The 24,035-nt window shown below is 35.6% G+C and overlaps 1 long non-coding RNA gene across 5 annotated transcripts in view; it reads left to right on the top strand.

The window, feature by feature from the left end:
- LOC107856998 overlaps positions 1-22,441 on the top strand; it is a 40,938-nt gene extending 18,497 nt beyond the window's left edge. For 3 of the 5 annotated variants that reach the window (XR_007053227.1, XR_007053216.1, XR_007053215.1), the window contains 3 exons: positions 5,907-5,960; positions 6,125-6,205; positions 20,350-20,520. This is a non-coding gene — a long non-coding RNA (uncharacterized LOC107856998). Of the gene's footprint in view, positions 1-5,906; positions 5,961-6,124; positions 6,206-20,349; positions 20,521-21,147; positions 21,627-22,367 lie in introns of those variants that run through there. The other 2 variants (XR_007053224.1, XR_007053226.1) reach the window with 2 other exon arrangements.
- The last annotated feature ends 1,594 nt before the right edge of the window (positions 22,442-24,035 follow it).

Below are 24,035 nucleotides of genomic sequence, written 5' to 3'. Positions count from 1 at the left end.
AGTTTAGAACTTACCAATGCGTAGGAAATTTAGTCAACTTTCCAAGGATATAAAGTTGCCCAAATCTGATACTTGGGTGAAAAGTTAGAGCCATTTTTGTAAGACAGTGTACCAAATTGGCACCCAGCACGTCGCAGAGACTAGCCAAATGGAAATGGTCATTTTTCAGTAAGCTAACGGGATACCACCGTATCGCATCACCAGCTAAATTCTCAATTGTCATTTTCCAGTGTTCCGTCACGATCATGGCGCGTCGATACAAGAGGTAAATATGCATGCAGTGATTTGGCGCGATGGAACCTCATCACGCCAAACCTCCAGTTTCTAGTCGTCCAATTTACAGTGAGCTGGCTCAATTCCACCGCTTCGCGCCAATATGAAAAATTAGGGTTTTATTTTTTCATGATTTTAATTTAAGGGCTATTTTGTCAATTTCTAAAAACCCTAATCAGCCTAAACAGGGGATTAAAGCCCTAAATACCCTAATAAATTATTATTTCCTCACTTTCTCTCAAGATTAAAACACTCTTTCTAAAAGGGAAAACCCATTGCTTTAAAAATTCAAGAACAAACTCTAGAATTTCTCCAAGAAACTTTAAGAACTAATATTCTTAGGTATGTTAGGTGTTCATCTATGGATTGCTTTCACCCATAGAGTCCAAGAATCCATTTTTTTTAAAACCACAAGATTGTTTATTTATTATTTACATGCTTAAAATTGGATTGTATTCATCTTCATGACATTAATTGCGTTTCAATCCATGATTAATTATGGTTTCCATGAAATTGAAATAGCATGTATATTGAATTGTGAAAATTTCCATGTTATAACCCTTGAATTTGCAAGTTTGGGAAATGTAGTTGATATATTTTTATGATATCGATGATTATGTTCATTTAGTTATTATCCCCAAGTTTCTGATAGAATTTCCATGTGGGTTAAGTGGTGAAATCATGACATTATAGTATATGTACAAGCTTTTTCCCTACAAGTGTTTGATAAAATGTCGCTATAAATGAATTATGAACAAGCATACATTGTTATACTTTTCAAGATCATGTTATGCTTTCCTTTTTATGCTATCAAGTCCTGGGGGTATCTAATACCCGACAATCTAGATGTTTAGCTAGATATACTATAGTTATAGAATAGTCTCATTTATGTCACTATCTGTAGTACTCAGTCAGTTACAAAGATTAGTGAAACTCAGTATCAGTCCAGTTCAGCTCAGTATAGTAATCAGTCCATGGTCTATTTAGTTGGGAGTAGGATTTATCACTGAGTGAACCCAAGTTTGGGGGCTCACCTACCAGTAGAGGGTGTGATCCTTAGAAGAAATCCTTGGATTCCAAAACTACGTATCCAACATAGGTTAAGACATCAACCTGCCAGTTGAGGATTGATGAGGTGTTTTAACCTGCCAGTTGAGAATACCACTATTCTCATCAGAGTACTTACCAGATGAGGGTAACTTTTCAACTTATCTTTACCCAAGGAATGGTACTGATACCCTTCCTACTGGGGTTATAGGTTGGACCCTAATTACCTTATTTGGGGAATATCGATTGGATGATTATGTCCTACAGTTTCAGTTTCAGTCTTAGTATAGGGCTCAATTCAGCCTTACAAAATCAGGACTATCAAACACAGTGTAAATCAGTTATCAAAAATCTCAAATATCAGTTATTCAGTTATCAAAACACAGTACTCAGCTTCAAAAAATCTTAAATATAGTATACACGTATATGCACAATATTGCATACTCAATATTTATAGTAGTTTTAGTTACTCTATATCATGTCATTCAGTCAGTTATATTTCAAACATGTGAACCCATGCATTAAGCCTTACCTCAACTAGCATACAAGTACATTCCATGTACTGACGCATACTCTTTTATTGCACAATCTCATTTCATTGGTTCGGACTCTCAAGTTCCCAATCGCACATAGATTGACTCAGATTCTGGTAGTAGTATCAGACTTAGTAGTGAGTACTGATATATCAAGGATATGCTGTTTTTTTAGTATTTTCAATAGCTTCTTCGGTAGTTGGAGTTAGTTATTGGCTTTTTCCATCAACTCTACTTTGAGATAGTTCAGTTTAAGGCTTTTCAGACTAGACTTTTAGATAGTATTTCAGATGTTTTATCAGATATTATTACAATTATTATTCTTTATCAGTATTAATATTTTTAACCTTACGGTATTTCAGCCTATTTTTTGCATTTATTACATTATTATTATTCAAAGCTTACAGTAGATATTAGTCATGGCTAAGTTTGTGGTCCTTTGGGGTCGTAAGCACTGTGTAGCATTCGGGATATACACTCCGGGCATTACAACTTTGATATCAGAGCCTAAGGTTTTAAAGTGTCCTAGGAAGTCTGGAAGTCACATCAAGTAGAGTCTTGTGCATGGGTGGGTAGAGCACCACACTTATGGGCAAGATACTTCAAGATATTTAGGAAAAGTTTCCCTTCTTTTAATATTCATGTCGTGCAAATGAGCATGAACTCATGTTAAAATATTAGTCTAATCCATTTCTTCCTTCCGTTTACAGAACATTCCTTTCAAAAAGAATAACAAAAGAGGAATAGAAAACCAGCCGGCACCTTTGCCCTTTCAGGCAGATCCCCTGGACGATCGTGTCTCCTATGCATAATTTAGAGCCGCATTCACTACTCTTAACTAATTTCGTAGCAACTCAGAATGAACGTCCAATTATTTTTAAGGCCAACCCAATGGATAATACTTCTGCAGCCAAAATTTGGGACTTCAACTGAATGAACCCTCCTTTCTTCATGGGATCCAAGTATGAAGAGGATCCACAGGAATTCTTAGCTATTGTTCAGAAAGTAATTGTTATTATGAGGGTGATAACTAGTAAGAGTGAAAAGTTGGATAAATATCAGTTGTAGGATATAGCCTAAAAATGGTTTAAAAAGTGGAAGGTAGATAGAGGTGCAGATGCAAAGCCTGTAGAATGGGAAGAGTTTGCTATAACTTTTTTATATAGATTCTTTCCATTAGAGTTGATGGAGTCCAAAGTGTTAGAATTTATTAACTTGAGGCAGGTCAGCATAAGCGTGATGGCGTATTCCCTCAAGTTTACTCAGTTTGCTAGGTATGCCCCTTATGTGGTAGCTGACAGTAAGTCTAGATTAGTAAGTTTGTGTCTGCTATTTCTGTTAAAGTGGTCAAAGATTGTAGGACCACAATGCTGATTAGGGAGATGGACTTGTCTTGGTTAATCGTCCATGCTCAACAAATTGAGGTGCAAATGATTAAGGAGAGAGAAGAAACAAGAAAGATAGAACGGGTAGCTTTAATTTAAGTTGGCAAAGGTTAGAAGGTGGTAACCGTCCTCAATTCCATCAAAGGTATTCATCCCCAATTCCATCGTCAGCTAGTGCACCAGTACAAAAATTTAGAAATGATTATAGGGATAGGGCACCAGGCTCTAAGTCCTAAGGCAGTGCCAAAAGTGCCCGTAAAAATCTTATATGTCATAAGTATGGTAGAAACTATCAGGTTGAGTGTAGAGTAGAAAGTGATGTGTGCTTTGGATATGGCAAGACAGGTTATCGTATTCGGAAGTGTCGTGTAGTTTCTTAAAAAGGTAGGGTTTTGCGCTAACAGGGCCAATCTCATCAGTCATCAGTTCAAGTCGGTCAACTAACTCAGTAGGGTACCGCTTCAGGTTCTACCAATTGTCAGTGTTCAAACAGATTATATGCCCTTCAGTCCTAAGAAGATCAGGAAAATTCTCCTAATGTGGTTATAGATATGTTATAGGTTTTTCATTAACATGTTTATGCTTTACTAGACCCTAGAGCTTTTTTTCCTTTTGTAAGCCCTTATATAGCCGTCAATTTCGGAATCAATCCCAAAACTCTAGCAGAACACATTTCAATTCCTACCCCAGTAGGCATTTCCATTGTAGCCAGGCAGGTATACAAGAACTGTCCTATCATAATATTTCAGAAAGCCACTTAAGTTGATCTTGTGGACTTAGTGATTATGGATTTTGATGTTATTCAAGGCATGGATTGGATCCACTCATGCTATACCTTAGTTGATTGTACAAACAGAATAGTTCATTTTCAGTTCCCAAATGAAATAGTCCTTGAATGGAGGGGTAGTACTACAGTGCTTAAGGATCAGTTGATTTCATACCCTAGAGCGAGAAGAATGATATCTAATGGATGTATCTACCATCTTGCATGAGTCAAAAACTCTAGTTCAGATACTCCTAGTCGTGGGTCAGTTCCATTGGTAAATGAATTCTCAGATGTGTTTCCAGAAGATCTTCCTGGCGTTCCCCCCAAAAGGGAAATTTTCGGAATAGACCTTCAGATACCCAACCCATATCTATTTTGCCATATAGAATGACACTAGCAAAACTCAAGGAATTGAAAAATTAGTTATAGAATCTCCTAGATAAGGGATTCATCAGATCCAACGTTTCCCTGTCGGGCGACCAGTTCTATTATGCGTAAGAAAGACGGTTCTCTCAGAATGTGTATAGACAACCGTTAGTTGAAAAAAGTCACAGTCAATAATAAATATCCACTTCCAAGAATTGATGACTTGTTTGATAAACTTCAGGGTCCCAGTTACTTTTCTATGATAGACCTCAGATCCAGCTATCATCAGGTCAGATTCAGAGAATGTGACATTCCAAAAACAACTTTCCAAACCCAGTATGGTCACTTCGAGTTTCTAGTTATGTCCTTTGGTCTCATTAATTCCCCAAAATGTTTCATGGACTTAATGAGTCATGTGTTCAAGTAGTACTTGGACATGTTTATCATAGTCTTTATTGATGACATTCTTGTCTACTCCCGTAGTGACAATGATCATGCAGAACACCTCAGAATCGTACTTCAGACTCTCAAAACTCATCAATTATTTGCCAAATTCAGTAAGTTTGAATTTTTTATAAGATTAGCATCTTTCCTTGGCCATATTGTTTTTATTGATTGCATTAGAGTTTACCCTTAAAAGACCAAAGCGGTGAAAAACTAGGCTAGACCCATTTCTCCATCAGACATCAGGAGTTTCTTGTGTTTGGCTGGATATTACAGATGATTTGTTGAAGGTTTTCCATCTATTGCATCCCTCATGTCTAGATTGACTCAGAAGAAAGTTATGTTTTAGTGGTCCGATTCTTCTGAAAAGAGTTTTCAGGAGTTGAAGACTCCACTCACTATAGCTTCAGTTTTGACATTGCCAAATAATTCAGATGGGTTTGTTATGTGCTGTGATGCCTCCAGAGTAGGTTTGGGTTGTGTCCTCAGGCATAGAGTTAAGGTCATATTCTATACCTCTAGACAGCTTAAGCCCCATGAGAAGAATTACCCTACCCATGACCTTGAGTTAGAAGCTGTAGTGTTTGCCTTAAATATTTAGAGGCACTACTTGTCTGGGGTGCATGTGGATGCGTTCACAGTTTTTCTTGGAGAAAAATTCAGGGATTTGGATGATTTATGACGTGATGATCATTTGAAGGTAAACCAGGTTTATCTAGAGGGATGTTGTTGGAGGACTTACGAAACAAGAGAGAAATAAAAAGGATATGTTGTTGGAAAATGTAAGTTTTAATGAGATGGTGATAAACAAGCGTTCAGTTAAAGTGAAATGGTTGTAATTGTGCATCACACACGGATACTAGAGTATAAGATAATTGTTTCTATTGCGTTTGATTTTCATTGCCAATGTAGTGCATCAGAACAGATATTGAGAATGTCAGTTCTTAAAAATTCGAGTAACATGCATATTTTTTATGTTCTCATCTTCCCTTTTGTCGATTACCTGGCAACTATCGAACTTTTTTCCTAGGTCTGTCATTTTACCTATTGATCAAATATCTCAACTATTTCCTTGTTAACTGGTTATTGCAGGTCTGACATCTTTGGACTTTTCATCTATGGATATTGAGTTTCCCAGTGATGATAGTATGTGGACTTCTTAAGGCCTTGTTGAACGCAAGTGAAACTAGTCATAAATTTCTCATTCTGCACAAATGGGATGGAGTTAATCCTCCATTTATGCAATTTTTTGTCAGTAACTTTGACAAGGGGTGCTAATTCTCCTATTCATCTGTAATTCTGTATCGCAGGCAAATGCCATGCTTGAGCGCAGGATATAGTTAGCACTATTCTTGGATACACAGTTGTCTGAATTTGGATGCACTTTAGAGGTTAGTAATTTCACCAATCTACCTTGTATCTTAATACCAGCCTATCTATCTCACCTTTGAAGATGTGGTATAGACTGTGTATACTGGTTATGTTGCTGTTGTTGTCGCATTGTATCCTGCTTTTGGTCTTCCTCCACATCACCCCCGGCTTCATTATGCTTGATATTGAATATGAATACTTTGTTTGCAATGACTCTTTGTACATAACGGGTCATACGAGTACGAATACCTTATGCAAATTCCTCAAAGTACACTTAATTTTAAGAAAAAGAAACTTGATTCCGAATATTTTCACACCCATATTGAAACATATAAATTTATTGAACATAGATTAAAAATCTTTCATATCTGCACCCTAGCCTCTCGTTCCAGAAATTAGGTGCCTAATGTCAGAATATCTCACCAGTGATTTGTATAGTTTTATTTGCATATTTTGATCTTGTAACATTAGGTGCCTAAAATCAAGAATATCGAACAATATTAAGTACTCCTATTTCTGAAATTTACTAATTTAATGAAAGTTTGATATCACTATTTGTAATATTTTGTTGTAGTATTGTATCACAATGATGATATGACCTGCTTTACTTTTATGCTAAATAGTGGTTTTATGTTTAATTTAAAGAGTTTGTGAAAACCTTTGACTTCCCATATCTGGGTACTTGATGGATTACACATTCTATTTGTAAACAGTTTCTTGTTTTCTTTCAATTTCCTCGACTTTCGAGGCTAGAAAAAAAAACAGAATTAGATCTTTGGAATGATCTAACTTAAGTAGATGCTCTCCATGACTTATAGCATGTTGGGAGTGCATACAGAGTTGCATAATGTCCTTTTTAAAAAAATATTCATGCGAAATCATAGCATCCATGTTAATTGCTCCTACTACCAAGATGTCCAATTGCGCTTGACAAGTATCAGTGAACTTCACAAGTCAACATACACGTACGAGAAACAAAGTTTCTCTATTTTCTGCTTTCTTAACTACAAATACGGGCCTTAAAACATACTTAACAACTCAACTCAGTTCTCCTCCTAATCAATCCCATTTCCCTGAAGTGAGTGTCACACTGCTATAACAAGAAGAAGGCCAACGAAGTCGGCAAAATAAATTCCAGGAAAGGCTTCACAAGAGGCAACGGTGATCCTGAAAATTCTAGTTGCACCAACGTACAAGAGTGTTTGCCAACGTACATGGGGAAATGGGTGGCACATAAAATTTATGTGCAATAGCATCATAATCCACAGCAGCATCATAAGAAGTCTCAAGTGTACAAAGCCAGAGGTAAGGGCCACGATTGGGCTCACGGATTTTGGCAACCTATTTCCTGTGTACGTTGGCACACACCTTTGTAGGTGTAGCTAACATTTTCTGGCCACCTTTTACTCACGCGAATCCTTTCCTGGAACTTCCTTGGGTGATTTTCTTGTCCTTATCATTAATGGCAGTGTGACATTTATGGGAAATGGTGCTAATTTGGAAGAGAACCGAGTTGAGTTATTCAATAAATTTTGAGGTTGTATTTGTACTCAAGAAAGCAAAAATAATAGAGGAATATGGTTTCTCCTATGTGTTTGTGTACATGCGAACTTGTGAAGTACACTAATACTTTTCCTGCACAATTAAATATCTTGTAGTAGTAACAATTAACATGGATGCAACACATACCACTTTTTTAGTTTTTATGAAAAGGTGGCGAAAAGTGGAGAGTACTTTACAACTTAGAATAATTCTCTAGGTTTTCATCTTTTTAGATTCTTTTTCTATTATAAACTTTTTCAATTTCATGACTTCCGACCACAATCATTACTTTTTTGTTTCTTCTGGGGTGGGTGAATCTGGAATGTTTAAACAAAACATTAGAAGTAAACCCTAATGTCAGACACGTAAAAGTTTAAAGTGGAAGGGTGCTTTGAACAATTGTTAATAAGATGAGATATATGGTTTATAAGATAGCACCTTGATAAGCAAACGATAATTAATTACAGTCTCACCAAAAAAATCATCTTAGTCGTTTTGGCTGGCGTTCTATGTGTAGATAAAGCTAGGGGGTTCGATACTGTGATATCAAGATTAAGTTAAAACTCACCTCTAAAATAGTGCGTGTTGAGCAAGTTGGATTCGATCCAGTGGCATCATGATCGAGTTAAAACTCGCCCCTCAAACAGTCCATGTTATACAATTGGGATTTGATCATGGGACATCAACATCGAGTTAAACTTGCCTCTCAAGAAGTGCATGTTGTGCAATTGGGATTCGATCCTGTGACAACAAGATCAAGTTAAAACTTGCCTCTCAACCGATGTGTCACTCCATCTCTTTTGACGATGAATGAATTTATTCTTTAAATACTGCAAAATATATATTTAAAATATACAAATAATATATTGAGTTGATTCAGATGACTACAAATTTATATACAAATAGTATATTAAGTTTAGTCATCTGACTAAATTCAATATAAGTGTGAACGACTCACATAAATATGTAGTCATCTGACTAAACTCAATTTATTATTTCTATATTTTTAAAATATATTTAGCATTATTTAAATACTAAATGCATTCATCGTCAAAAGAGGTGGAGTGACGCACTGGTTGAGAGGCAAGTTCTAACTCGATCTTTATGTCACGAGATCGAATCCCAATTTCTCAACACGTACTTCTTAAGAGGCAAGTTTTAACTAGATGTTGATGTCACAGGATCAATTCCCAATTGCATAGCACTCACTATGTGAGAGGCGAGTTTGAACCCAACCTTGATGCCACAGGATTGAATCCCACTTACTCAGTGCGCACTATTGGAGAGGCGAGTTTTAACTCGATCTTGATATCACGGGATCGAACCCCCTTGCTTCCTCTACACAGAACGCCAGCCAAAACGCCTAAAATGCTGATTTTTTTTTTTTTGTGGTACTGTAATTACTATCATTTGTTCATCAAGTTGTTATCTTATATCTCATTAAGTTGAAATTGGATGGGTGCGTTGAACAATTGTAGTAAATGTGCATTTTTGGAAGAGTGTACATTTATCGCCAAAGCTAGCCTATGATAAATACAAGCTCTCACACTATGTCATCCGTGGGCAAGGGGAGGAGAAGGGTGTAAGTTTTCTCTTCCAGAAATTAAAAGATAAGTCTTATAAATGAAATATCATTATAATGTTGGGTTGCACATAAAGTATCACATTGATAGTAGAAGAGAAAAGAAGTTGAGTATGAGATAAATGAATATTTTAAATGGTGTTATAGACTTTTTGCATCATTACAGATCTTCCCTCAAAATAAATCTTGCATGGCTCATCTTCGAAGTTTTGAAGGCACTCGAACATTGTACTATAATGCCCACCACCAAGATTGAAAAGTTTATCCAGAGATCCATTATGTTCCACCCACATTGTCTTAAGTATTTTTAAGTTCACTTACCCACATACTTCTCCTTTTATGCTAATCCAACGGATTCCTGGACTTCTCTGCAATTTAGTACTCAGATTTATACTAAGAGAGCATATTATTAGGCCTCTTTCCATTCTTGGGTTAGTATCCCAGTACAAAGAACAACATGCTTCAACAACAACAACAAGTGGGGTCTGGGGACGATAGTATGTTGCAGAGTAGGGTTGTGAAGGGAACAATGAAATAAAAACTAGGGTTTTGTCTATTCTTCCTACGATTTTATCACCAAAACTCAAAATTGTTAACCCATTCTCAAAGATAATACAACTAAATGTCTTCTTTTTCATCATTAACTAAAGATCCCTAATTTTTAGAAAAAAAAAAAACAAATGTAGAGCTCTTCTTGAACTATGTTACCTGCAAAGATGGAGAAAACGACGGATACAAGTAAGAATGAAGTCGAAAATAACAATTATGTCATCGAAAATGGGAAGAAAATCGATCTGTTGGGAAAGGTTGAGAAATTTGTTGAGTAGTTGATGTCTGAATTGTTGAGAGAGAAAGAAGAAAGCGAGAACTCGAGATTTGAAAGGATGTAACATTTTTCCCACAAATGAATGATTTGTGTGGGTTGGTATGTATTTTGGATAAGAATGAAAAGTTTTGAAAATATTAATTTGGTCCGAATAATTTGCTCATCCCTAGTTGTAGAAAAATCAATTTATGTATTTCAAATAATAAGCTAATATGAATTGGTTCAACTCAGATTGATCGATTGACGACTCTGGTCAGGAGGAACACAATACCACATCATGCTATATAGTTGACCCTATCAACTCATCACTAGTGTAGCTAAATGAATTTAGGTATTTCAAATAATAAGCTAATATAAATCGTTTCAACTCAGATTGATTGATGAATGATTCAGGTCAGGACGAACGCAATACCAACATCATGCAATATAGTTGACCCTATAAACTCCTCCCTAGTTGAAGCTAAATCAATTTAGGTATTTTAAATAATAAGTTAATATGAATCGTTTCAACTCAGATTGGTCGATTGACGACCTGGGTCAGGTGGAACACAATACCAACATCATGCAATATAGCTGACCTTATTAACTCATCCCTAATTGTAGAAAAATCAATTTAGATATTATAACGCCCCGAATCTAGTACCCGAAACGCTACATGGTGCTCATGACCCCGAAGGATCACAAGCTAACCCATGATTGATATCTGCACTTGTATACTGCATAATATACTGTATAATGCGAAAACATGAACTGAAAGACCATAAGATTCAAAACTGCGACATAATATCGGATAAAAATATAAAATACCTGAAATAACTAACTGAACATGATAGTCTGAAAGCCTCTAAACTGTCTGAACAAGGAGTTGATAGGATATGTCCCTAACTAACTCCAACTAATAAATTAATTAATGACATAATAAAGTAATGATCATGTCCTAGAATGATGAGGGCTCATTTCAAAATCTGATAGCTAAGACTGGAATGCTACTGGTCCTTTAGAACTCGTGTCTCTAAACCTATGGTATAAAACACCATAGTGCAAATGCGTCAGTATGATTGAATGTACTGGTATGCATATGAGGTAGGCTAAATGAATGGGGTTCATATGCATGAACAATAATAACAGACTAACTATCATGAGCGTGAGAATACATACATGACTACGTAACTAAAATTGAGATCATACTGACACTGGGTACTGAGTCTGAGTACTGAATTACGGTCATCTGAGTTTACTAATACTGAGAAAGACTGATACTGTATTACAAAATATCGAGGGACTGATACTATGTTACTGATACATGAATAACTGTGTCTGACAGTTCTGATTATGAAGAACTGGTCTGGTTGACTGTATCTGACAGTCCTGAAGCTAAATACTGATAACATGAGTTCTGATAATTGATATATAACTGATAACATGAATGACTGTATCTGAGAGTCCTAAATCTGATGGAACTAGCTGAGTTTCGTACTGTATTTGAGTTGACTGTATATGACAATCCTGAAATCTGAAGAACTATCTAAGTTCTTTTACTGAGATTAATGCTGAAACTGAAACTAAGACTGTGGATAGTGATCATCTAACCGACATGCCCCAAACTGAGGTCCAACCTGTAACCCCAGTTGGAAGGGTGTTGCACCACTGATAAAGACAACTGTTATGGGGTCAGTTTTAATCTAGCGGGTGACCCCTGGGATCAGTCCTATACATTTAAATTTGCTAATAGGTAATTGCTGAGTATGTCAGTCCTATCTAATTGGTGACATCTCGTATCTATGCTGGCTACGTAGTTCTGGAGCTTAGTGATTGCTTTTAGGGATCTCAGTCCTATCTAGCGGGTGAGTCCCCATCCCTAGGCTCGCTCGGTGCTGAATCCTACTCCCATCTTAAGACACTGAACTGATACTATTGGTTTTGTTTAGTGAAGCTAAACTGAGTTTACTGAGTTTTGTTGATTGACGGAATGCTACTGAGTTCTGAGGACTGACTGAGAGTAATGAAGTTATTGAGATTTTTGTGATTTACTGAGTCATGAGACTGTTTGAAGTCTAAGGATCATTGCTTGATTGAGAGTATCGTGAAAACATGACATGACTCTAGGCACACAACTAATGTTTCGGGTACAAGTACCCCCAGGACTCAGTGGAATAAAACTGATATAACATGACTTACTTGAACACATGATCAACAGCATAATCCACAATTAATTTATTGAAGCACTTCATCAAACATGTGATATGCATAAACTTGTACATAATTGGAGATTTAATGATATCATGCTAGTTGGGCACTTTTTCTTTACAAAGGGATTTAATCAAACACATGATAGGCATAGTATGGTTAAACAACATTATACAATAATCAAACATCATGATTCATCTTTAATTTCATCATCCAAGTAATCTTAGGTTTACATGAACCTACATTTTTACTAATCAATTCCACATGAAATTTATCACCAAACATGGATTAGAATTCAGTTAGTCATTATCATCATGAACAACAACTACCCAACTTGAAATTCATAAAGAAAATCCATAAACTTGAACTTAAAAAAGAGATCCTTGGGCTTCATGGACGAAAAGAGTTCATGAATGAACACTATGCATACCTGGGTTGAGTTTCTTGAAGTTCTTGAACTTGAAGCATTGGAATCTCTTAGTTCTTGAAGAAAATTTGGATTTTGTTCTTTGGGATTAATCTTAGAGAGAAAACCCTAATTTTGTTGTTGTGAAAGAATAATGAACAAATAAGCTGAGGTCAGATATAACTGGGTATATATAAGTGGGTGGTAAAAGACCAAAATATCCCTGTTAAAGCAACTTAAAATAACTGAGATAAACATACGACGGTGGGGTGTGATGGTTCGTCGCTGGGCTGATAGTCTGTCAGACTCACCGTCGGACTGAGAACAGAACTGGGACCTACTACCTTGGTGCTATAGTGGGGTACGACGGTTCGTATCTGGGTTGACGGTCTGTTGGACCTCTCCATCGTACTTAGCAAGAGAGTTGGCTCACTACCTCGATGCGACGGTCGTGGTCGACGGTCCGTCGGCCTTTACCGTTGCACCTGGGTGAATTTGCTTCCTTCTATATTTCGGCCATAACTCTCTCTTCCGATATCGAATTTTGATCAAATTTGTATCGATGAAAAGCTTATTTGATTTCCTATGTTACAAAAAGTGAAAATATTAAAAATACTACGTGTACAAAAGTGGATTCATATTTCTAACATTTTTGGGATGATTTTAAGTTAGGTAAAAGTACAGGGTATTACAATATCTCCCCATTGGGAACATTCGTCCTCGAATGGAGCTGACTTAGATGGGAAAAAAGATCAACTGAAGTATGCACAAGACATACACTATCGAAATATGATTTCATGACTGATATGACTGAATACCTTAATTTAACATATTGAACATGCATATCTGATGCATGACTGATAAGCTGAATTCATGCATATCTGATGCATGGATAATTGACTCATGAATACATGACTGGATGTTCTAATGAATTGAATTTCTCACAATGAGAATGTATGTATGATGCATAATTACATGCCTTAACTGATATATGAATGCATGGTTGAATATGCAAGGGTACTTAGTACCAAGTTTGTAATGGGGATCTGAACATGAAATGAATACCAAGTTTATAATAGTATTTGAACATGGAACTAAGTAAGTTCAAGAAAAACTGTTACGTAAACTAAAAAGTACTGATGACCCCATGATTATGCTAGAAGTATGCATGAACGGAACTTGAGAACATGACTAAGGCTGAAACCTGACATATAAACTGAATTTCGTGAACTGAACTGAGCACCTACATTCATGGCTCACGACTGAGATCTGAATTAGAGGGATAACTTATGAGTATCCCTACTCTAACTGGATTCATCATGTGAAGAAAGAATGGGACGCTTATGTTATGAAAGCTCGGGGGATCATAGCATATCTCCCCCTTGGGACACTAGGTCCCCTAGGAATACTGTCTTGGCTGAGCTACTGAGGGAAATTGAGGCGATGCGCAAGATACCTAGGAACTGAATCGTAAATAATTATCTGAGATCTAAGACTGAGCCATGATATATGAACTGACCTGAGCTTACATCTATCTGATTGGTTCATCTTAGAATGATTACATTCTTTTATGAGTTGCCGGTTAGGGTGCATAGCGGGGGACATGGAAACCAAAATGTATGCATTTATCTGTATAAGACAGCCGAGTAAGAAAATCATAAGCTGATTGAGATTCGATAAGATGAGTTAAGGCATATGAACATCATCTAAGATGAAGTAACTAAGCTTCATGCACTACAATTGAGACTATTGAAAGATTTATGAGGCGCTGAGCACGAATGCATAAATATACTAACTTATCTGATTAACTAAATAACTGATAGCTAAATACTGGGCATGTGAGACTGTTTGTACTTAGTCTGAATAACTGGACTAAGGCTGTAAAATATTATGCATGGGAGGTAATGATTGACTGGATAACATGAGGTAACTGAGCATGAATGAGCAAAACTGTATCACCTCAAGAATGCAAGGCTAGGCATCTAACATGATTTGGAAACATTCTGTAGACTGAGGTAGTAAAATACCACTGACCGACTAAATGATAGTTGTAACGTTGGTCAAGTAAGTCTGGAACTGAACTGAGTTCTTGATCCTATTACTAAACTGAAGTTGGCATTATAACTTAGACTATAACTGAGATTTTTACTGGAACTGAATGCTGGTTTCTGATAATTGAATACTGATAATTGAGGTTCAGACTGATACAAAAATACTGAATTCTGAGAATGAACATTGATTACTAAGCTCTGAACTAAACCACAATCATCACCACATACTTACACTCTGTTCGACACATGCTTGCCTTAATAAACATATTACCTGCTCCTGTTTCCTTATATACTACTAATATCACATCCACACCTTCATGCCAAATTTCAAATCGATAAACTTAAATTCTTGCTAGCACTGTTAAAGCCTATTGATTTGCTTTGGTACAACTAAACTATCCCCATGAATCCATAATTTGTTCAACCTGGATAACATTATCCCAACTCTACTACTGCTAAACTCCTGGGTTCATGCTTCTAACTCTAGGTCTATGCTATCATAGGGTTCTGAGAAGGGATCTGGTGGCATATCTAAATTTGGGTTCAAGAATAAGCTCTCATGTTCATGCATGAAATCTGTACAACTTTGGAACATAACTGAACCGAAGGGGTACTATTGAGTTTGTGGGAAATCCCATAGCTATCTATGGGGACTGCCTGAGAAATCCCTATCTCTAGGACTTTGAGCTTCTCTGTTTTTGTTACCTTGGAAGTAAGGTAAAGTTGACATGCGTGAAGCATGATGAGAATCTACATGAGTTTCTTAGGGAACCTTTCCATAGAATGATCTGAGACATGAAAGAAGGGAAATTGTTCCTAAAACATCTTATAGCCTCATGCACATAAGTGTGGTGCACAACACACATATGTACAAGAGTCTACTAGATGTGACTTTTCAGACTTCCTAGGACACTGTTGAACCTTAGACTCTGATACCAAGTTTGTAACGCCCCAAATTTGGTACTCAAAATGCTACACGGTGCTCATGACCCCGAAGGACCACAAGCTAACCCATGATTGATATTTGTACCTGTATACTACATAATATACTGTATAATGTGGAAAAATAAGCTGAAAGGCCATAAGTTTCAAAACTGCGACATAATATCAGATAAAAATATAACATCTGTGTGGGGTATGAAATACCTAAAACAACTAAACATGATAGTCTGAAAGCCGCTAGACTGTCTGAATAAGGAGTTGATGGGACATGTCCCCAACTAACTCCAACTAATAAATTAATTAATGACATAATAAAGTAATGATCATTTCCTCGAATGATAAGGGCTAACTTCATACTCTGACTGCTGAGATTGGAATGCTACTGGTTCTCTGGAACTCGTATCTCTAAACCTGTGGTATAAAGCACCATAGTGCAAATACGTCAGTACGATTGAATGTACTGATATGCTTGTGAGATAGGCTAAATGCATAGGGTTCATATGCATGAACAATAATAACAGGCTAAATATCATGATCGTGAGAATATATGCATGACTATGTAACTAAAACTGAGATAATACTAACACTGGGTACTAAGTCTGAGTACTAAATTACGGTCATCTGAGTTTACTAATACTAAGAAAGACTGATACTGTATTACTAAATACTGAGGGACTAATACTATGTTATTGATACATGAATAACTGTGTCTGATAGTTCTAATTATGACGAACTTGTCTGGTTCACTGTATCTGATAGTCCTGAAGCTTAATGCTGATAACATGAGTTCTAATAACTTATATATATAATAACATAAGTGACTGTATCTGACAGTCCTAAATCTGATAGAACTAGCTGAGCTTCGTACTGTATCTGAGTTGACTCTATCTGACAATCTTGAAATATGAAGAACTATCTGAGTTCCATTACTGAGACTGAGACTGAGATTGAAACTGAGACGGTGGGAAGTGGTCATCTAACTGAAATGCCCCATACTAATCTAATTGGGGTCCAATCTGTAACCCCATTTGAATGGTGTCAGTACCGCACCACTGATAAAGACAACTATTTAGGGTTAGTCCTATCTAACGGGTGACATCTCGTACATACAATAGCTACGTAGTTCTGGAACTTAAGGGTTGCTTCTAGGGATCTCAGTCCTATCTAGCGGGTGAGTCCCCATCCCTAGGCTCGCTCGGTGCTGAATACTACTCCCATATGAAGACACTAAAATGATTAACTGAACTGAACTGATACTAGTGGTATTATTTAGCGGAGCTAAACTGAGTTTACTGAGTTTTGTAGACTGACAGAATGCTACTGAGTTTTGAGGACTGACTGAGAGTACTGAAGTTACTGAGATTTCTGAGATTTCCTGAATCATAAGACTGTCTAAAGTCTAAGGATTATGGCTTGTCTGAGAGTATCATGAAAATATGAGATGGCTCTAGGCACACAACTAATGTTTCGGGTATAAGTACCCCCAGGACTTGATGGAAAGAAACTGACTTAACATGACTTATATGAACATATGATCAACATCATAATCCACAATTCATTTATTGAAGCACTTCATCAAACATATGATATGCATAAACTTGTACATAATTAGGGATTTCATGATATCATGCAAGTTGGGCACTTTTCTTTACAAAGGCATTTAATCAAACACATGATAGGCATAGTATGTGTTAACAACATTATACAACAGTCAAACATCATGATTCATCTCTAATTTCATTATCCAAGGGTTTTAATCTTAGGTTTACATGAACCTACATCTTTACTAATCAATTCCACATAAAATTTATCACCAAACATGGATTAAAATTCAGTTAGTCATTATCAACATGAACAGCAGCAACCCAACATGAAATTCATAAAGAAAATCCATAAACTTGAACTTAGAAAAGAGATCCTTGGGCTTCATGGACGAAAGGAATTCATGAATGAACAATTTGCATACCTGGGTTGATTTTCTTGAAGTTCTTGAACTGTAAGGATTGGAATCTCTTAGTTCTTGAAAAAGATTTGGATTTTGTTCTTGGGGATTAATCTTAGAGAGAAAATCCTAATTTTGTTATTGTGAAAGAATAATGAACAAATAAGCTGAGGTCGAATATAACTGGGTATATATAAGTGGGTGGTAAAATACCAAAATGCCCCTTTTAAAAGAACATAAAATAACTGAGTAGAACATGCGACGGTGGGGTGCGACGGTCCATCGCTGGGCCAACGGTCCGTCGGACTCACCGTTAGACTTTGAACAAAACTGGGACCTACTGCCTTGGTGTGACAGTGGGGTGTGACGGTCCGTCTATGTGTTGACGGTCCATTGGACCTCTCCGTCGTACTCAGCCAGAGAGCTGAGTCACTGCCTCGTTGCAACAGTCTTGATCGATGGTCCGTCGCTTGTCTTACGGTCCGTTGGCCTTCACTGTCGCACCGGGGTGGTCTTTCTGCCTTCCGTATTTCGAGCATAACTCTCTCGTCCGATATCGGATATTGATGAAATTGGTATCGATGGAAAGCTTATATGATTTCCCACATGAAAAAAAAGTGAAAATCTTGAAAATACCACATGTACAAAAGTAGATTTATATTTCAACAAAAGTTTCTAACATTCTTGGGATGATTTCAAGCTAGGTAGAAGTACGGGGTATTACAGATATTTTAAATAATAAGCTAATATTAATCATTTCAGGTCAGATTTGTCGATTGACAAATCAGGTTAGGAGTAGTGCAATACTAACATCCTGCAATTTAGTTAACCCTATCATCTCATACCTAGTTATAGCTAAATAAATGTAGGTATTTTAAATAATAATATAATATGAATTATTTCAACTCAGATTGGTCGATTGATGACTTGGGACAGGAGGAGCACAATATGAACATTATGCAATATAGTTGAACCTATTAACTAACCCCTAGTTGTGGCGAAATAAATTTAGGTACTTTAAATAATAAGCTAATATGAATCGTTTCAACTCTAATTGATCAATTGATGACTCGAGTCAAGAAGAGAACAATACCAACATCATGCAATATAGTTGACCCTATCAACTCATCCATAGTTATCGATAAATAAATTTAGGTATTTTAAATAATTGGCTAATGTGAATGGCTTAAACTCAGACTCGTTGATTGACGACTCTGGTCAGAGGAGCGCAATACCAACATCCTACAATATAGTTGACCCTATCAACTCATCCCTAGTTGTAGCTAAATAAATTAGGTATTTCAAATTATAAGATAATATGAATCACTATAATTCAGATAGGTCGACTGACGACTCAGATCAGGGGGAGCGTAATACTAACATTATGCAATATAGTTGACCATATAAAATTATCCCTAATAGTAGCTAAATCAATTTAGGTATTTCAAATAATTAGCTAATATGAATCATTTCAACTCAGATTGGTCGATTGACGACTTGGGTCAGGAGGAGCGCAATATCAACATCATGCAATATAGTTGATCCTATCAAGTCATCCCTAGTTGTAGCTAAATCAATGTATGTATTTAAAATAATAAGATAATATAAATCATTTCAACTCAAATTGGTTGATTGACTACTCGGGTTAGGAGGAGCACAATACTGACATCGTAGAATATAGTTGACCTTATCAACTTATCCCTTGTTTTAGCTAAATCAATTTAGGTATTTCAAATAATAAGCTAATATGAATTGTTTCAACTCAGATTGATCAATTGATGACTCTGGTCTAGAGAAACACAATACCAACATCATACAATATATTTGACCCTATTAACTCATCCCTAGTTGTAGATAAATAAATTTAGATATTTAAAATAATAAGCCAATATGAATCATTTCCACTCATATTAGTTGATTGACAACTCGGGTTAGGAGGAACACAATACCAACATTATGCTATCTAGTTGACCCTGTGAACTCATCCCTAGTTTTAGCTGAATGATTTAGGTATTTCAAATAATAAGCTAATATAAACCATTTCAACTGAGATGGAAAAATTGAAGACTCATGTCAGGAAGAACGCAATACCAACATCATGCAATATAGTTGAACCTATCAAATTATTCCTAGCTGGAGCTAAATCAATTGAAGTTGTAATTGAACACATGAAGTTAATTGAAATTGTATAAAAATAAATGTTCAAACTGTTGCAACATATGGCATATCTTTGGAATTGATCAAATAGATTAATGAATCTATTACGACAGATTACCTATCTGTTATAAATTATCAAATAGATGTTGTCATCTAATTCTACTGATGACTGGACCATTGAAAATTTTCAAACTAAAATTGACATCTGTTGCAACATATGACTTATATATTTTAAGTTCTTTTATTTAAAGCAATTTCTTGTTCGAGATAAAAAAAATAAAATAGTAAGAAGGTAAAAAGTATTTCATGGATAATTCAAAAATCTCTTCCTTGAGTAGTCTTATCTTGTCTATTCAATGTCACCATCTCCTCGTGCCCCTCAAAGTTATTAATGAACATTAAAAACCCATGTCTCAAATTCTCTCTCCTTCATCCATAAATTAACTCTCTCTTCTCTCTTTTAGAACCGACCTATATATTTTCTCGACTTAAATGGGTGTTCTGATCCCTTTGTTTTTTAACATTGCAGGTATGGTTCACTATTATTCTTTCCTTCTCATCTTCTTCTTTGTATGTTATCTAAATTAGATATTTGCATCTGTTGTTTTTATTGATCATTTCTATTATCAATATCCTGTTTATTAAGAAAATTGAAGGAAAGGTGACTTTTAAGTCTTGAATAAATAAACCATTGTTTTTATTACAATATTCAAAAAAAGTCATTTGGGAGAACTTAAAAAGTCTTGTTGTCAGTATATTTATTTTATATCTTTCATTTGTTTCTTTACTGGTGTTGTTGTTGTTGGGGGTGTTTGTCTTGTTGGAACATCTGGTGTTTATGTTGTTGATGGTTTTCGAATATATGGTGTTGTTTCTTCATTTTTTATGTTGTTGTTAATGTCGTTGGTGGTGTTGGTGGTGTTGCAACAGTTTCCTATATTGTTGTAACTGATGAATTAGCTATTGGAACGAATGGAGCAATTGTAGAAAGAAATAAAACCAGTATCAATGCTGGTTTTATTTATTCCAACAGATGACCCATGTATTGCAACATGTCAGCCATCTATTTCCACAGATGCGTCGCATGTTCCAATAGATGACTCATCTATTTGAACTCTTATTGCAATGTTTTGTATTCATTCTGTAAGACCCCGTGAAATCCTAGCTCATTTCAGCTTACTATAACATGTTAAAGAGGGTCCAAGACTTAGAAAGATTTCACTAAGTATTGAGACTTAGTCATTCTTAAAGCCCCCAAACTTTGATGATTTAATTTTTTACCTTACCGGTATTGGCACGTTAATTTTTGAAGTTGATTCATGATCAGGTTTGATGATAGTACATCCCGATTGAGTTTTAAAATTTCTGAACAAGCGTTAGGGCATGTTTGGGAGTCCAAAATAGTAGCTGCACGTGATTAGCATGAGATGCACGCTCTATTTTACCCCTGAGAGGGCATGACATGTAGTATGCAGTGCATGCTCCATTCCGGCGCTCCAGAGTATGTGACGCACTCTCTAAAGCATGCTCCCAAAATTTACAGCTTTTAGTCATATTTTTCAAGGGCATTTCAGTCCTTTTGCTTAACCCAACTAATCTAAAACATGGGATTTAGTGTCCTAAAAGCATAACTTACTACTTTATTCTCAAAATTTCCCCCATTCAAAACCATTCCTTTTCAAGAACAAGTTTTATCTCTTAAATATTCAAGATCAATCCCCAAGAATTCATCAAGAACTTTCTCAAATTGGCAAACTAAGGTATGCTAAATGTTCATCCTTAGGTCCATTTCCACCCTTGGAGTCCAATAACCTCTTTTTAAATTTAAGTTATGATTTTTACATGGTTTAAATTGAATTACATCCATAAATGTATTGTTGTTTGAATATTCAAGTTAAGAATATACGAGATTCAAGTAGAATAGAGTAATGTGTATGTTGATTGATGTAAATCTCATGTCTAACATTTAAATTGTGAAGTTAATATTATAGTCATGGTATGTTAGTATGTTGTTCATTCTCATATTTGTAATACCCTGTAAGTTTTCCGAGTTGATAAAGCCTTCTTAAGCTTCTCAAGAGAAACTTATCACTCAAAAATTTGGCTAAGTGTTGAAATTTTTTCCATTCCATAAACTTGTCAACTTTGATGAATTATTTCGTGAGTTTTGGAATTTTTAGAATGGCGTAAGGGCACGTTTGGGTGCCCAAAACAGTAGCTCCAGGCGATTAGCAAGCGAAGCCTGCTAACTCCAGTGCTTGCCCAGTGTTTTTTCCAACATTTCAGGGTGAACTTCAAACGATCATAACTTGTGTATTTTGAACTATGAGAGATATATCAATAAAAATCTATTTGAGTCCTCTTTCCTATGAAATTGGTTTCATCCAATTTGCACATCTAAGTAAAAAGTTATGACCAATTTACTTCAGTCTATCAAACCAGTAACTTAGGGAGAGATTTGACTTTATTTATTTCATTAGGGGTATTTAAGTTTTTTTCACCCCTATATAAGTCCCCAACCACTAAATTATTCATCATTTCAATCAGATTATACTCCTTTTCCTCCATTTCTCTCAAGAACAAGTGAAGTTCTTTCAATTGAAGATTCAAGTTCAAGAAAATTCAACCGTAAATCTTCATAGAATCAAGAACTAAGGAATGCAAGTGTTGATTCTTGGGTTCCTTTCACCCAAGAAGCTCAAGAATCCTTTTCTAAAATTCAAAGATTTTTGATTATGAGATTTTCATGATTTATGTGAAGTGAAGCTGAAGATCTTGTTGTTGTTAAGTTTTAATACATAATTTGGTTACAAAATTCTAAGTTTTGTTTCTATTATTGATGAACATTTCAAGTAGTTGACTTTATAGATCATATGTTAGATCTTAGTTAAATCTTGATTTTGATGTTAGAATAAGTTGTAGTTACATGAGTTGACTCAAGATTCATAAAAAGCTAGTTAATTGTGGGATGATGTAAATGAACCTTATGTTGAGTTCTTGATCTACAAGATGTATGTATTAACCATGAATTGATTTAAGTGTATTTATGATTAAATTGTTGATTAAGTTTCTAATAAATGATTAAGTGCAAGATTGGTATGAAATTATTGATTATATGAGTAGTAAAGTAGAAATTCATGTTGAGGCCTTGTGATGGTGAATTTGGTGTTGTAGTCTTTGAATGGAAGTTGATTGTTGTGGTAAAGAAGAAGTAATATGTTGAAGTTGATTGTTGTGGTAAAGAAGAAGTAATATGTTGAAGTTGATTGTTGTGGTAAAGAAGAAAATAATGTGTTCCTATCCAAGTATAAGATCTTGCTTCCCATGTGTTTGTGAAAATGCCTAAGTGAAAAAATAGGGTCATCATAGCATGTTGTTGAAAGACTTTAGCAAATGAATTATGATATGTTGTGTATTATGATTTGATGACAAAGGCTCAAGTTTAGACCATAGTGTGTGTTGACCTTATTGTGTTCATGATAAAGTCACTTCAAGAAGCATGTTGAATTATGTAATTATGTTAATTGGTGTAATGAATTATTGTAAGGTCAAGATAAGTGAAGTGTGATGTTGTGATATTGTGTTATGTTAATTGATGTTGGAAATAATTATATTTTTCCATGTGTGTTGAATCATGATCATGTCATATTGATTTCTTGAATTATAAGATGGATGTATTATTCATGATTTGGGTGTAGGTGTATTCAGGATTATAATTTGGGTTAAGTTTCTAATTCATGATAATTTTAAAGAATTATGTGAAGCAAATCATTATGTGTGAAGTATTATTTAAACCCATGTTGAAGATTTGAGATGGTAAACTTGATATTGGAATTTTGATATCCTTGTATTGATTAGTATTATGGTCCAATACCACATCTTCCAAGTATTGGATGAATGGTTGGTGTGAATTAAATGAGAAAGAGATTATGTTATGAAAGTTTGTTTGATTGATTAAATAATGCTAATTAGAGGTAATGATGGTCGTATGACCAAAGTATACTTCTTTATGTGGGTAAAATGCTTACGAGAATAGATATTATGCATTATAGCCTATATATGACCCAAGGGTAGATGAGGTGGCTTGTCCTATTAGATGAGGGCTCCACCGTTCTGGTTTGAGTACCTAATAGATGAGGGTCACATAAATATAATGTCTTTACCCGTCGCACGTTATTGGCACTCTCCCAACTGGGGGTAGAGGTTGGACCCCTA

This window comes from Capsicum annuum, chromosome 1 (genome assembly GCF_002878395.1).
Source record: "Capsicum annuum cultivar UCD-10X-F1 chromosome 1, UCD10Xv1.1, whole genome shotgun sequence".
Classification (NCBI taxonomy): Eukaryota; Viridiplantae; Streptophyta; class Magnoliopsida; order Solanales; family Solanaceae; genus Capsicum; species Capsicum annuum.
Note: the sequence above shows the minus strand (reverse complement) of the source record. Positions and strands in the feature narration are given on the sequence as shown.